Source organism: Sciurus vulgaris, assembly GCF_902686455.1.
Source record: "Sciurus vulgaris genome assembly, chromosome: 14".
NCBI lineage: Eukaryota > Metazoa > Chordata > Mammalia > Rodentia > Sciuridae > Sciurus > Sciurus vulgaris.
Genome location: NC_136475.1, coordinates 58,847,642 through 58,862,028, shown reverse-complemented (window position 1 = coordinate 58,862,028; position 14,387 = coordinate 58,847,642).

The window sequence follows — 14,387 nt, the reverse complement described above, 5'->3', positions numbered from 1 at the left end:
ATCATAATAACATGTTAGTATGTGGATAGACAAAATACTGAAGTACTTTTCACAAGTAGCTATTGGATTGAGGAGAGGAAAGTATGAAGGACTTTCCTTTTCCACATTGTATAATATTTGACCATCTTAATAATTGGCATATATTACTTTTTTTATTAGAAAAAATTATTTTTATTATAAATTCAATGATTAGAGATTCGCATCTCACCTTATCCTTCTAATGACTTTTGGTTTTTTTCTTTTCTCTTTTCTTCGGTGCTGGAAATGGAACCCGGACCTTGCACACATGCTAGGCAAGTGTTCTACCACTGAGCTATATACCCCTTGCCCTTCTTCTAAGTTTCTGAATTATCCTCATGGGAACAGCAATAATGTTCTCTCACCGTTCCAGAATTTACTTTCTGACAATCTCCCTATACAAAAGTCAGGGAGAACAAGAATAAAAATAATTTGTTAGGATACATAAAAGTCCTATTTTCTGACCCTTGTCTCTCCCTAAGAATCTATTCACCTTTACTTTACACCCAATATAGATATCTTAGCTATGTTAGGTTCTGTGAATGTAGCAATTCAGAAGAGGGAAATGGAATTACTAGTGGCAGGTAAACTTACAACAGAGAGGGAGGTTTTCAGGAAAAAAAAATATTTTAAAAACCACTGACAGAACTTACATATATATAAATCTGGGTTACTTAATATAAAAATAAATCATCTTTCATGTCTCAGCAACCTCTGAGGTCATTTTTCTATTACAAGTCAATGTAATTCAACTCTCATTTTTTAAGGACTTGGCATAGAAATTTTTAAATTATGTCTGTTGTTTAAGAACCCAGGGAAAAGTATGATATATTTTATTTGGATTTCCATTTGAAATTGTTAAAATTCAAAGTTTAGGGCTTAAAGAATTATCTGGGAAATTCCTACTGCCCAGAAAACTCATTATCCAAGGGTTCTTGGTGATCAGGATTTTTCTCTCTTCTTTTGAGCATTTATGAAGGCCACCCACAGCCTAGAGTTTTAGAAGTCCCCAGTTGAGCAATTTACTCACCGGCAAAGTAAACAGGGAGGAAACCAGCCAGGTTGCATGGGGTGCTAGGTGCAGCTTCACTTGTGGCCCCTCTCCTGAGATTCAATGAGCCTTGAGGGAGCAGCAGGAGAGGTACCTCCCACTGGGAACTCTCCACCCCTCACTCAGACTTCCCTTCTCTAGCTAAGACCAGAAATGGTTGGTTAGGTTGTAAAATAAATAATGCTTATTAAATCTAATTACCAAGTAGCACAAAACAATTATACAAATCATGAAGAGTCAGATCAACTTTGCTGTAAGTGCTTCTTAGCTTCTGGAATGGCTGTGCAGTTCAGTATGCTCAGCATTCAGAATTCATTGTTTTCTAGCAGGCCAGGCTGTGTTAACCACTTCCCATTAGGATGGAGGGGGAAAGGGGAAAGGAGGAGGAAAGGAGGGAGAGAGAAAGGGGAAAGGAAAGGGAGAGGGAGAGAATTCTCCATAAGAATGTTTCTTTATCTGAATAGATCTACACATATTTGGACCTCGGCAGCATGGTTGCAATCACTATAATCAGGCCAAAATGCTTAGTTGCACTCCCTATTGTCTCCTTGTTCTAGACCTAGAGCTAAGATTTAAGGCAGGCTGAAATTTAGTGTACAATTCACTTTTTGCTCATATTCTCTCTCTCTCTCTCTCTCTCTCTCTCTCTCTCTCTCTCTCTCTCTCTCTCTCTCTCTCTTTCTCTCTCAAAAGCTGGTAACCAGCATTAAAGATGTTGTGGTTGGTATCCTTATAACTAAAATATAGCTTCATTTCTACTCATGGAAATATGTAGTCAATTAACCATAATGTGGTCCAGACTCCCTTTGATATTCTAAAATAAAAACATTCCAAGTTATTTACTTGAGAAGAGTCATTTCTAAGCACGCCCAGTAGCTGCTGTTTTTAATAATGCTGCTTTTAATGGGTGTGGGGCATTCTGGGTGGAGAGGGGGTGTGTGGTTCAAAATTCTGAACTATTATCACTGGATATTTGGAGTAATAACAATGAAAGTTTACATTTAGATACAACAATTACTGAAGTTCATTCACAGATATTTAAAAATTTTTGTACTTCTTTCTCTTTCCAAGCAGGGTGAAGCGGGGCTAAGGAACAACTAGGGAAAAGAAAAAGCTGGGGAGACCCCTTACAAGAATGACTTGGCCTGGAAATCCCCCTCACGTGGGCAGAAAAGGGAACTTTCCTTTATATGGCATCACCTGAGAAGTAGTTTCCAAATCTTTCTTGGACATGGCAGGGCTGGATGCCCAAGAAGCTCTGGGGAACATTAATTACAAAACCCAAGCAAAACAGATCCTCTCTGATTTAGAAGAGGTAAGGTGGGGTGCAGCCTTAGTCTAATGGGGTAGTTAACCTTAGTCTAATGCTTAGTCTATTTTGTACTGCTATAACAGAATATCTGAGACAGAGTAATTTATAAAGAACAAAAATTTTTTTCTTTTCTTCTTATCTTTTCTTTTTTCCTTTTTTTTTTTTCTTTTTTTTTTTTTTTTTTTTTTTTCAGTGCTGGGGATTGAACCCAGGGCCTTGTGCTTGCAAGGCAAGCACTCTGCCAACTAAGCCATATCCCCAGCCCCAGAGAGAGATTAATTTCTTACAGTTCTGGAAGCTGGCAAGTTTAAGTTTTTGGGGCCCATATGTGAGGTTTTTGTTGTTGTGACTAAAATACCTGAAAAGAATTTCTTAACTTAGAAGAGGAAAAGTTTATTTTGTCTCACAGTTTCAGAGGTTCAGTCCATGATTGGCAGACTCCTTGCTCTGGGCCCAAGGTGAGGCAGAATATCATGGTGGAAGGGTGTGGTTGAGGAACACTGCTTACCTAATGGAGGTCAGGGAAGCAGACAGGGAAAGGAGAGGGGCCTTGGAGAAGTTGAACATTTCCAGGGCATGCCTGAAGTGATCTAACTCTTCTGGCCATGCCCTACCTGCCTATAATTACCACTAGTTAGTTCACTCAAAATAGGACGGACTAGTTAAGTTATACTCTCAGAATACAACCATTTTATCTGAATATTCCTGTATTAACACAGGATCTTTGAGGGTACACCTCATATCCAAACTGTAAGAGTCTCAAGTGTCAAGGGCCTACTTGCTGCATCACAGTATGTTGGAAGGCAGAGAGCAAACAGGGTAGCTGCAGTTCTGCACACAAGAAAGAGACTTGTGAGTGGAGAGCAACTCATCCTTCTGTGAGAAACTCACTCTTGTGATAACTAATCTACTCTCATGGTATCCATATTCATGCATTCATGAAGGCAGAGCCCTTGTGACATAATCACCTCTTAAAGAACCTACCTCTCAAATACATGAACTCATGGGAATTAAATTTCCAACACACAAACTCTGGGGACACATTTAAACCATAGCAGATGGTAAGCATTTATTTGGAAAGGATTATTTCTCATTTATAGTTAGATCATGTGGATTCTGTGGCAATTCCCTGCTGTGTGACCTCAAGAAAATCAATCAACTCCTTTGAGTCACACATTGACCATTTATAAAGTGATGATATCAGTTAATCCCACCCCAAAAGAGTGTCTTGAAAACGATGAGGTATGTAAAAGCACTTATGAGTTTGTTAAGTGCTCTACAATTTTAGGAAAGCTTAGATATGTGTGCTAAGTGGTATGGGAGACAAAAACAAACCAAAATCTAGAGTGGGAGGAGTTTTTAGTCTCATTGGAGAGACAAAGTATAAATGAAATGGCATGCCTGTAATCCCAGCAACTTGGGAACCTGGAATGGGAAGATCAAAAGTTCAAGAGCAACCTCAGAAACTTAGTGAGACTTCAGCAATTTAATGAGACCCTGTCTTAAAATAAAAATAAAAAGGACTGGGGATGTAGCTTAGTGGTAAAATACCTCTGAGTTCAATACCCAATACAAGCAGAGGGAGAAGAAGGAAAACAAGAAATAAAAGTACCTATAATTGCATGTTAAGTCACCCAAAAGCAACTTTAGTGTGTACCATGGTCTCTGTGTAGGGTAGATCATGTGAATGGTTGAAAAGTATAGTATGCAACATGGATATTATTCTGAAAGGGCTCCAAGTTCTGGTGGAGAGAAGAGACTCCTTTAAAACAGCAAATAATATGAAGAAAATATAATCAGGGTAACTTAAATTTTATAATATGCTGTTTAAAAGTTTGCTAAAGGAAGCTCTGAAAAAAAGAGCAGCAAGAACTGCTGTAGTCCAGAAGAAAGAGGGATGTTAGTGGGACCTGGAAATTTAAAAAGCAAAGAAAAGAGAGAGGCTCATTGTTCAGGAGGACAGCAGAGGACAACCATGAGGTGGAAATGGACATGGTGAACTGAGTGCTAATGAAGAGATTGTCCTGGTGGGAACAGTGGGACAGATTTCAGAGGGCCTTAAAATCTCAGCTAAGCGGTTTATAATTAATACATCTATGCATGTTTAGTATGCATGTATCCATAGTTTCAGAAAGGGGACTGTTTGTACACAAACCATTGATACTCTAAAACTGCTGTCCAATATGACAGCACCCAGTGTAGCTAGGGAGTATTTGAAATGCAGCTAGTCTGAATTCAGATATGTTTTCAGTGTAAAATGCATATCAGATTTCAAGGGTTCAGTGCAAAAAATTCAAAAGCATATTAAAATTTTTTTACATTGACCCCTTACTAAATCAATTGTATTTTTTAATATATTGGGTTAAATTTAAACTAATATTAAAATTAATTTCATTCATTTCTTTTCTTTATAAAATGTGACTACTAACACATTAAATTTGCATTTTATTTCTTTTGGACAGTGTTTTTCTATAACTTTATGATGAATGTTAAAGAATCTTAATTATACAATGAGCCAACTGATCTTGAAGTGTAGTTAAGTGGTAGAGTGCTTACCTAGCATGTGTGAGGTGCTGGGTTCAATCCCCAGCACCACAAAAAAAAAAAAAAAAAAGAAAAGAAAAGAAAAAGAAAGAGCACCCTGAGGCACCCTGGGAGAAATACAGAAATGTTGAGTTAGATGGTTAGGGACCTGTCTAGGAGGCTAGAATTAAGAGTATTAATCACACACACTAGAGAGTCAAGATATATACTGAAGTCAAGGCAGTACAACTTGACCATGGGACAATGAATAAAGATTGATATTAAGGAATATTTTTGCATACAATACTGAGGAACATTCTTCAAAGAAGAGCCATTCAGAAATTGAGAGGATAAAAGAATACACAAGAATTTTAACAGAACTCAAATTTAAGAACTAGAGCCATAAAAGTTGTAAGCCCAAAAAACAGAGGGTTCCCTACATCAGGAAAGTATTACTGGTGGCTGCATGGTCTATGTGCTTTGCTACTGGTCAGGACTAAGGGAGCAGAAAAGCCTAGTCAGAAAAAGAGGAGTAGAAGCTGGGCATGGTGGCACATGCTTGTAATCCTAACAAATGGGGAGGCTAAGGCAGGAGAATCACAAATTGGAGGCCAGCCTGGGCACTTTAATGAGCACCTGTCTCAAAATAAATTATAATGAGGACTGGGGATGTGTGTAGCTCAGTGGTAGAGTGCCCCTGGGCTCAATCCCCAATATTGCAGGAAAATAAAAAAGAAGTATACATGGTTCCAGTTACCAGCCTAGTGGAGATAAGCTCTGACAAAACAAACAACAACAACAAAAACCCAACAACAATAGATGAAGGAGCCCACAAGAGACTCAGCCAGCAGGTTTCCAGAAATTCCTTTCTTTGGGCCCAGATGAAAAAACTATTTCTATTGCTACCCACACAATTTGGGGGTGGGATATTTGCTATCCATAATATGACTGTCTTCTAAAAAGAATGTATTATTTTGACAAAGAGGCATTGTTTTCCCGAGCATTTTAATGGCTATGTTAATGTAGATTTGGGGTAGATTCTCTACCTTATCCCCTCCTCACCTTAGCCTTAACCACCCTTCACTTCATCCAGGTTCTGAATGTCAGTTGTACTATAAAGTTTCAGAGAACTGGGGAAAATAATGCTTAATTGAGTGAGAAAGATGTAGAGGACATGGTGGGCAGACAGTAGAGAGAGAGAGCAGAGGGGAGGAAGGGCTGGGGAGAGGAAGAAAGACCTTCCTCTGTGATGTGAGTCTCTTCTTATAACTCCACCAAAGCTAAAGTCAGTTCTGCTAAGCCATTTGACACAAATAGATTTCTTGGAAAAACAGTAGAGACTATTGCTTTTGTGGTAATCTGAGGAGAAACATGCAGTATATTCAAAGACCCAGCCAGACCTCAAAATATAAGTCACTCTGTTCCATCTCATATTAGGGAGTGAGACAGAGAATGTAAACAAGAGAACAAGTGAAAATATTGAATTGGCATTTAGAGATACAAAAATTGTGCCCAGGGATAGCCTATGAGGGCACTGGCCCAACTGGCCCTATGGTCCTGTCCTCTTGTTCTACTTAGCTGGAATCAACCACAGGCTGTGCTTGTTAAGGAGCTGCCTGTCTCTCTGGGAAAGAGGACTGAACTTTTCAAAAACTCTTTATTGCATCCTGTACCAAAAAAAGTTCTTTCAGTTTTGGTAGAGACTTAATTGGCTCAAAGATCATAATACTGCAGGAATAAGGAGTTAAGTATGCCTGCTGGATCTCCAAACCTAAGTATTAGAACTGCTTCAGATCCAAGAGTTGGAAAGAGAAGGAGGTTGGAATGATCAGAGGAGAGAGCCAGGGAAAATGGGAGGGGAGGGATCATGACACTTGCTTTCCTGTTCTCCTACTCATCTGTTAGTATTGGAATGAGTAGGCTTCTGGAATTCAGCTGAACATTGAGATTTTTTTTCCTGTTTCTTTTTGGGCACCATGTCTTAACCAAGAGTTCTCACAGAGCTCCTCAGAGCTTGAACTAGCTCTGCAGCTTGTAGTGTGCATTTTTGCCTGGCTTTCGGGAGCAAGTGAGCAGGCAGAGGGACCTCAGGAAGGAGAGAGCTCTTCAACAGAAGACCTGAGCTGTCCAAAATGAAGCTCTGTCAGTCTGAGTTGACCAGCAAAGCTGTGTTGACTCCAACTAGTATCTCCTTGGAACTAGCACAGTCAACAGTCTTATATTTTAGGAATGTGTTGAAGGCACACTTGGAGATATGTATATAAGTATGACATTCCGAATGTGCATGTGTGTATATGCAGATAATTCTGTGTGGGTTTTTTTTTTTTTTTTATGTGCTTGACCCTGTTGATTTTTTAAAAAAATTATTTGTTGATTTTTGAACTAAGGACGAGACCGTCAGTCTGACACAATGAGATTTTCTCAGGTTATTTCTTGGTGACTGATATTGTAACTATGTTGTCAATCCTTTGTTGATACATTGGGTAACACTGAAAATACAGTGAATATTGTGTCTCATAATTTTGTTCTATGGTAGTGGGTGTCTGCTGTTCAGCTGCATTTTTGCAGGCTTTCAGAACCTTCCTAGGGTCATCATGGGCCTGGGTCTGAGCTCATCAGGTGAAACAGATACAGATCTCTTTGGAATGATTAGTTTCCACCATTCCCAATTATCAGACTCAATGGTTACCTATCTTTCTTCCTCCCTTCTCCCTCTCTCCCTCTTTCTTTTCTTTTTTTCTTTTCTTTCACCAGGGATTGAACCTAGGGACATTAAATTGCTGAGGACTTCACTAAGTTGCTGAGACTGGTTTTGAACTTGTGATCCTCCTGCCTCAGCCTTCTAGGTCAGTGGGATTATAGATGTGTGCCACCATGCCCCGCAAAATGTTTTTTTTTTTTTAATATCAATTGCCAATATTACAAAAAATTCTTCCTAGAAGGAATTTAAGTGACTAATAACTTTCAATTCAGGATATTCTTTGGTAAGCACTGATGATCAGAATAAAAGGAGGTGAAATTGTCCCAAGAAATATTTTTTAAAGTGTTTATATTTAGATTTTTTAATTTTTTTATTAAAATCTTTTTTATTTTTACAGATTGCATTTTGATTCATTGTACACAAATGGGGTACAACTTTTCATTCCTATGGTTGTACACAATGTAGATTCACACCATTCGTGTAATCATACATATACATAGGTACATAGGTTAATACTGACTGTCTCATTCTACTATCTTTCCATTCCCCACCCCTTCCCACCCCATTTTCTTCTACACCATCCAAAGTTCCTTCATTCTTATCTTCCCCCCATCACGCCCCCTCCATGCATTTATCAGAGAAAACATTCGGCCTTTGGTTTTTTGGGCTTGGCCTATTTCACTTAACATGATATTTTGCAACTTCATCCATTTACCAGCAAATGCCATAATTTTATTCTTCTTTATGGCTGAGTAATATTCCATTGTGTACATATACCACAGTTTCTTTATCCATTCATCAATTGAAGGCATCTAGGTTGGTTCCACAATCTAATATTGTGAATTGAACTGCTATAAACATTGATGTGACTGCATCACTGTAGTATGCTGATTTTAAGTCCTTTGGGTATAAACCGAGGAGTGGGATAGCTGGGTAGAATGGTGGGTCCATTCCAAGTTTTCTGAGGAATCTCCATACTGCTTTCCAGAGTGGCTGTACCAATTTGCAACTCCACCAGCAATGTATGAGTGTACCTTTCTCCCCATATCCACGCCAACACTTATTATTGCTTGTGTTCTTGATTATAGCCATTATAATTGGAGTTAGATAAAATCTTAGGGTAGTTTTGATTTGCATTTCTCTAATTACTAGGGATGATGAGCACTTTTTCATATATTTGTTGATCACCTGTGTCTGCCCAGTTCCTTAGCCCATTTATTGATTGGGTTCTTTGTATTTTAGTTGTAAAGTTTTTTAAGTTCTTTATAAACTTTGGAGATGAGTGCTCTTTCTGAAGTGTGTGGAAAAGACTTTCTCCCACTCTGTAGACTCTCTTTTCACATTATTGATTGTATCCTGTGCTGACAAAAAACTTTTTAGTTTGAATCTATCCCATTTATTGATTCTTGCTTTTATTTCTTGCACTATGGAGGTCTTATTAAGGACGTCTGGTCCTAAGCCAAAATGATGGAGATTTGGGCCTACTTTTTCTTCTATTTAGTGAAGAGTCTCAGGTCTAATTCCTAGGTCCTTGATCCATTTTGAGTTGAGTTTTGTACAGGGTGAGAAATAGGGGTTTAGTTTCATTTTACTGCATATTGATTTCCAGCTTTCCCATAACCATTTGTTGAAGAGGCTATCTTTTCTCCATTGTATGTTTTTTGACACCTTTGTCTAGTATCAGATAACTGTACTTATGTGAGTATGTCTCCGTGTCTTCTTTCCTGTACCATTGGTCTACCTGTCTATTTTGGTGCCAATACCATGCCATTTTTGTTACTATTGCCCTATTGTAGAGTTAGTCTGGTATTGTGATACCTCCTGCATCACTTTTCCTGCTCAGGATTGTTTTGGCTATTCTGGGTCTTTTGTTCTTCCAGGTGAATTTCGTGATTGCTTTTTCTGTTTCTATGAGAAATGTCATAGGGATTTTAATTGGGTGCATTAAATCTGTTTAGCGCCTTTGGAAGTATGGCCATTTTGATAGTATTAATTCTGCCTATCCAAGAACATGGCAGATCTTTTCATCTTCTAAGGTCTTCTTCAATTACTTTCTTTAATGTTCTGTAGTTTCCATTGTAGAGATCTTTCATTTCTTTGGTTAGATTGATTTCCGAGTATTTTATTTTATTTTTTTTAACTATTGTGAATGGAGTTGTTTTCTTCATTTCCCTTTCAGATGTTTCATCACGTGTGTATAAATATGCTTTAGATTTATGTGTATTGATTTTACATCCTGCTATTTTTTGCTCCATTCATTTATGAGGTCCAGAAGTTTTCTGGAGGAGTTTTTGGATCCTCTAAATAGAGAATCATGTCATCAGCAAATAGTGACAGTTTGAGTTCTTCTTTTCCTATTCATATCCCTTTAATTTCTTTAGTCTAATTCCTCAGGCTAGTATTTCAAGGACGTGTTGAATACAAATGGTGAAAGAGGACATCCCTGTCTTGTTCCAGTTTTTAAAGGGAATGCTTTCAGTTTTTCTCCATTAAGAATGATGTTGGCTGTGGGCTTAGCATAAATATCCTTTACAATGTTGAGGTATGTTCCTACTATCCCTATTTTTGTAGTGTTTTGAGCATGAAGGGGTGTTGTATTTTGTCAACGCTTTTTCTGCATCAATTGAAATAACTATATGATTCTTATCCTTAAGTCTATTGACATGATGGATTACATTTATTGATTTCTAGATGTTGAACCAACCTTGCATCCCTGGGATGAACCCCACTTGATCGTGGTACACTATCTTCTTAATATGTTTTGGATATGATTTGCCGGGATTTTGTTAAGTATTTTTGCATCTATATTCGTCAAGCATATTGGCCTAAAATTTTCTTTCCTTTATGTGTCTTTGCTGGTTTGGTATGAGGGTAATATTAGCTTCATAGAATGAGTTTGATAGGGTACCCTCCTTTTCTATTTCCTGGAATACTTTGAGAAGTATTGGAATGAGTTCTTCTTTGAAGGTCTTGTAGAACTTGGCTGAGAATCTGTCTGGTCCTGAGCCTTTCTTGGTTTGTAGCCTTTTGATGACTTCTTCTATTTCATTGCTTTATATTGATCTGTTTAAATTGTGTATGTCCTCCTGGTTCAGTTTGGGAGGAGCATATGTCTCTAGAAATTTGTTGATGTCTTTGGTATTTTCTATATTGTTGGAATATAGATTTTCAAAGTAGCTGCTCATTATGTTATGTATTTCAGTGGTGTCTGTCATGATATTTCCTTTTTCATCATGAATTTTAGTAATTTGAGTTTTCTCTCTCCTTCTCTTTGTTAGTGTGGCTAAGGGTTTGTCTATTTTGTTTACTTTTTCAAAGAACCAACTTTTTGTTTTGTCAATTTTTGAATTGTTTCTTTTGTTTCAATTGCATTGATTTCAGCTCTGATTTTAATTATTTCCTGTATTCTACTACTTTTGGTGTTGTTGTGTTCTTCTTTTTCTAGGGCTTTGAGCTGTAATGTTAGGTCATTTAGTTGTTGACTTTTTATTCTCTTCTTGAATGCATTCCATGCAATGAATTTTCCTCTTAGTACTACTTTCATAGTGTCCCAGAGATTTTGATATGTTGTATCATCATTCTCATTGACCTCTAAGAATTTTTTTATCTCTTCCCTGCTGTTTTCCATTTTCCTGCTTCACTCAGTAGCACATTATTTAGTCTCCATGTGTTGGAGTAATTTGTTTTTTTTTTTTTTGTCATTGATTTCTAATTTCATGCAATTATAATCTGATAGAACACAAGGCAGTATCTTTAATTTTTTTGCATTTCCTAAGGGCTGCTTTGTGGCATAACATATGGTCTATTTTCGAAAAGGTTCCATGTTCTACTGAAAAGAAAGTGAATTTGCTCATTGATGGACGGAATGTTCTATATATGTCTGTTAAGTCTAAGTTATTGATTGTCTTATTGAGTTCTGTGGTTTCTTTGTTTATTTTTGTTTGGAAGATCTATCCAGTGATGACAGTGGTGTGTGAAAGTCACCCAGAATTATTGTGTTGTGGTCTATTTGATTCCTGGAATTGAGAAGTATTTGTTTGATATACATGGATATGCCACTGATTGGGGCATAAATATTTACGATCGTTATGTCTTCCTGATTTATGGTTCCCTTAAGCAGTATGAAATGTCCTTCTTTATCCCTTCTGCCTAACTTTGACTTGAAGTTCACTATATCTGAAATAAGGATGGAAACCCCCACTTTTTACTGAGTCCATGTGTGTGGTAGGTTTTTTTCTCATCCTTTTACCTTTCTATGGATATCTTTTTCTATGAGATGAGTCTCTTGAAGGCAGCATATTGTTGGGTCTTTCTTTTTAATCCATTCTGCCAGTCTATGTCTTTTGATTGATGAGTTTAGGTCATTAGCATTCAGGGTTATTATTAAGATATGATTTGTATTCCAATCATTTTGGCTTATTTTTGGTTTTTAACTTGACTTGGTTTCTCCTTTGAATGGTTTTTCCTTTAAGGTAGTTCCTCCCTTTGCTGACCAAATTGTTGTTTTTCATTTCCTCCTCATGGGATATTTTGTTGAGAATATTCTATAGCACAGGCTTTCTATTTGTAAATTCTTTTGATTTTTGTTTATCATGAAAGGATTTTATTTTGTCTTTAAATCTGAGGGTTAGTTTTGCTGAGTATGGGATTCTTGGTTGGCAACCGTGTTCTTTCAGAGCTTGAAATATGTTGTTCCAGGCCCTGCTGGCTTTTAGAGTCTGGGTTGAGAAGTTGGCTGCTATCTGTGTTGGTCTCCCCCTATATGTAATCTGATGCTTTTCTCTCGCGGCCTTCAAGATCCTATCTTTATTTTGTATGTGACGCATTTTCATTATAATGTGACTTGGTGTGGATCTGTTGTGATTTTGTGCATTTGGTGTTCTGTAAGCCTCTTGTATTTGATTTTCCATTTCATTCTTCAGGTTTGAGAAATTTTCTGATATTATTTCATTGAATAGGTCGTTCATTCCTTTGATTTGTATCTCTGTGCCTTCCTCAATCCCAATAATTCTTAAATTTGGTCTTTTCATGATGTCCCATAGTTCTTGGAGGTTCTCTTCATGATTTCTTACCATCTTCTCTGTTTGGGAAACTTTATTTTCAAGATTCAATATTTGTCTTCATTGTCTGAGGTTCTATCTTCCAAGTGGTCTAGTGTGTTGGTAATGCTTTCCATTGAGTTTTTTATTTGGTTTATTGTTTCCTTCATTTCAAGGATTTCCATTTTTTTTTCTTTCTTTCTTTCTTTTTTTTTTTTTTTTTAGAATCTCTATCTCTTTGTTGAAATGATCTTTTGCTTCCTGCAGTTGCTCTTTCAACTGCTTATTGGTGTGATCATTCATTGCCTGCATTTGCTCTCTTATCTCATCCTTTGCTTCATGAATCATTTTAATTATGTATAATCTGAACTTCTTTTCTGACATTTCTTCAACCATACCATCACTGGATTCTATTAATATAGAATCTGGGTTTGTTTGGATCATTTCCTTCCCTGTTTTTTCATGTTGTTCATGTATCCTCCCTTCTATCAGTGCAGATCTGGGGTATTACAGTTTCCCCCCTAGAAGCTTATAGTGAAACTATAGGTTTCCAAAACCTTTTCTTTAGGGCGAAGATCAATATTAGCAGTGCCCAGTTCAGACAATATGCAACCCTAAACCCTATGAGGATGTTAACAACGTTGTCATAGTAAACAGAATGAGTTCAACTATTATCCACAGTATAACAAATAGATTTGCAATAAGGTCTACAGTTTCTAATGGAGGACAAAGAGGATGGGGAGGAGTGTAGGATGTAGCTGTTAATGGGGATAAGAAAAGAATATATAGAAGTTCTAGATCATAGAAAGAGTGATAGTATAATCAAATGAAGCTGGTTGTTAGCATGTAAAAAGGGAGAAAGACTCTGAGGGAACAGGTAAACAAAAGGAAAAGAGAGCAAGAAAAGTAAAGAGATAAAAACTTAAAATTTTTCAATAAGGTAAAAAAAAATCTACACTATAACAATCATATAGTATTCAAACCTCCCAGTCTTCAGTAGCCTGATTTATGACAGGTACCTGACGATGAGTTTCCAGTCTCCAAGAGGTGTCTCAGGATTAGATTTACCCCCCAAAAATGGGAGATATGGCTTCCAGGATTATCCAAGATGGCCGCTCTGGCTTCCAAATGTGTTGGCAAATGGGGAGCTGCAGCCCTGGGTGTGGGCATGGTTGGCTGGAGGTCCTGGAGGTGGGATGTGGTTGGTCTGGTTGTAGGATCTTGGAGGCAGGGTGCAGTCAGTCTGGGAGTCTTGGTGGTAGGGTGCATTCAGTCTGGGGTTCCTTTTGGCAAGGAGCAATCTTTCTGAGGGCCCCGGAGGCAGGGAGTGGTCAGTTGGGCTGAGGGATCCTGGAGACGGGACTCAGTCAGTCCGGCCAGGGGTCCTATTAGGTCCTGGCTGTTGTCTCAAAATGGCGGCCGCCATGTGTAACCAAACCTGTAGGAACTGTGACAGTGAACTTCCAGGCAACAGCAGGCAGCTGGCGCTCCACTGGTGGTCTGTGGTCAGTCTGCTGGCTGCTGTTGGACAATTGGGAGGTGAAGGGGAAAGGCAGGTGATGGACAGGCAAGAGGCAGGCAAATGGTGGATGGTAGGCACCAGACACTGAAGAATCTGCACTCAAAATGTAGTCAATATGTTGGCAGACTGAAGGTGATTGCAGTAGACAAATGGAGTAAACAGCAGGGAATCAATAAGCAGCAAAAACTGCCTCATCAAGAAACAGATATCCTCTGCTTGAA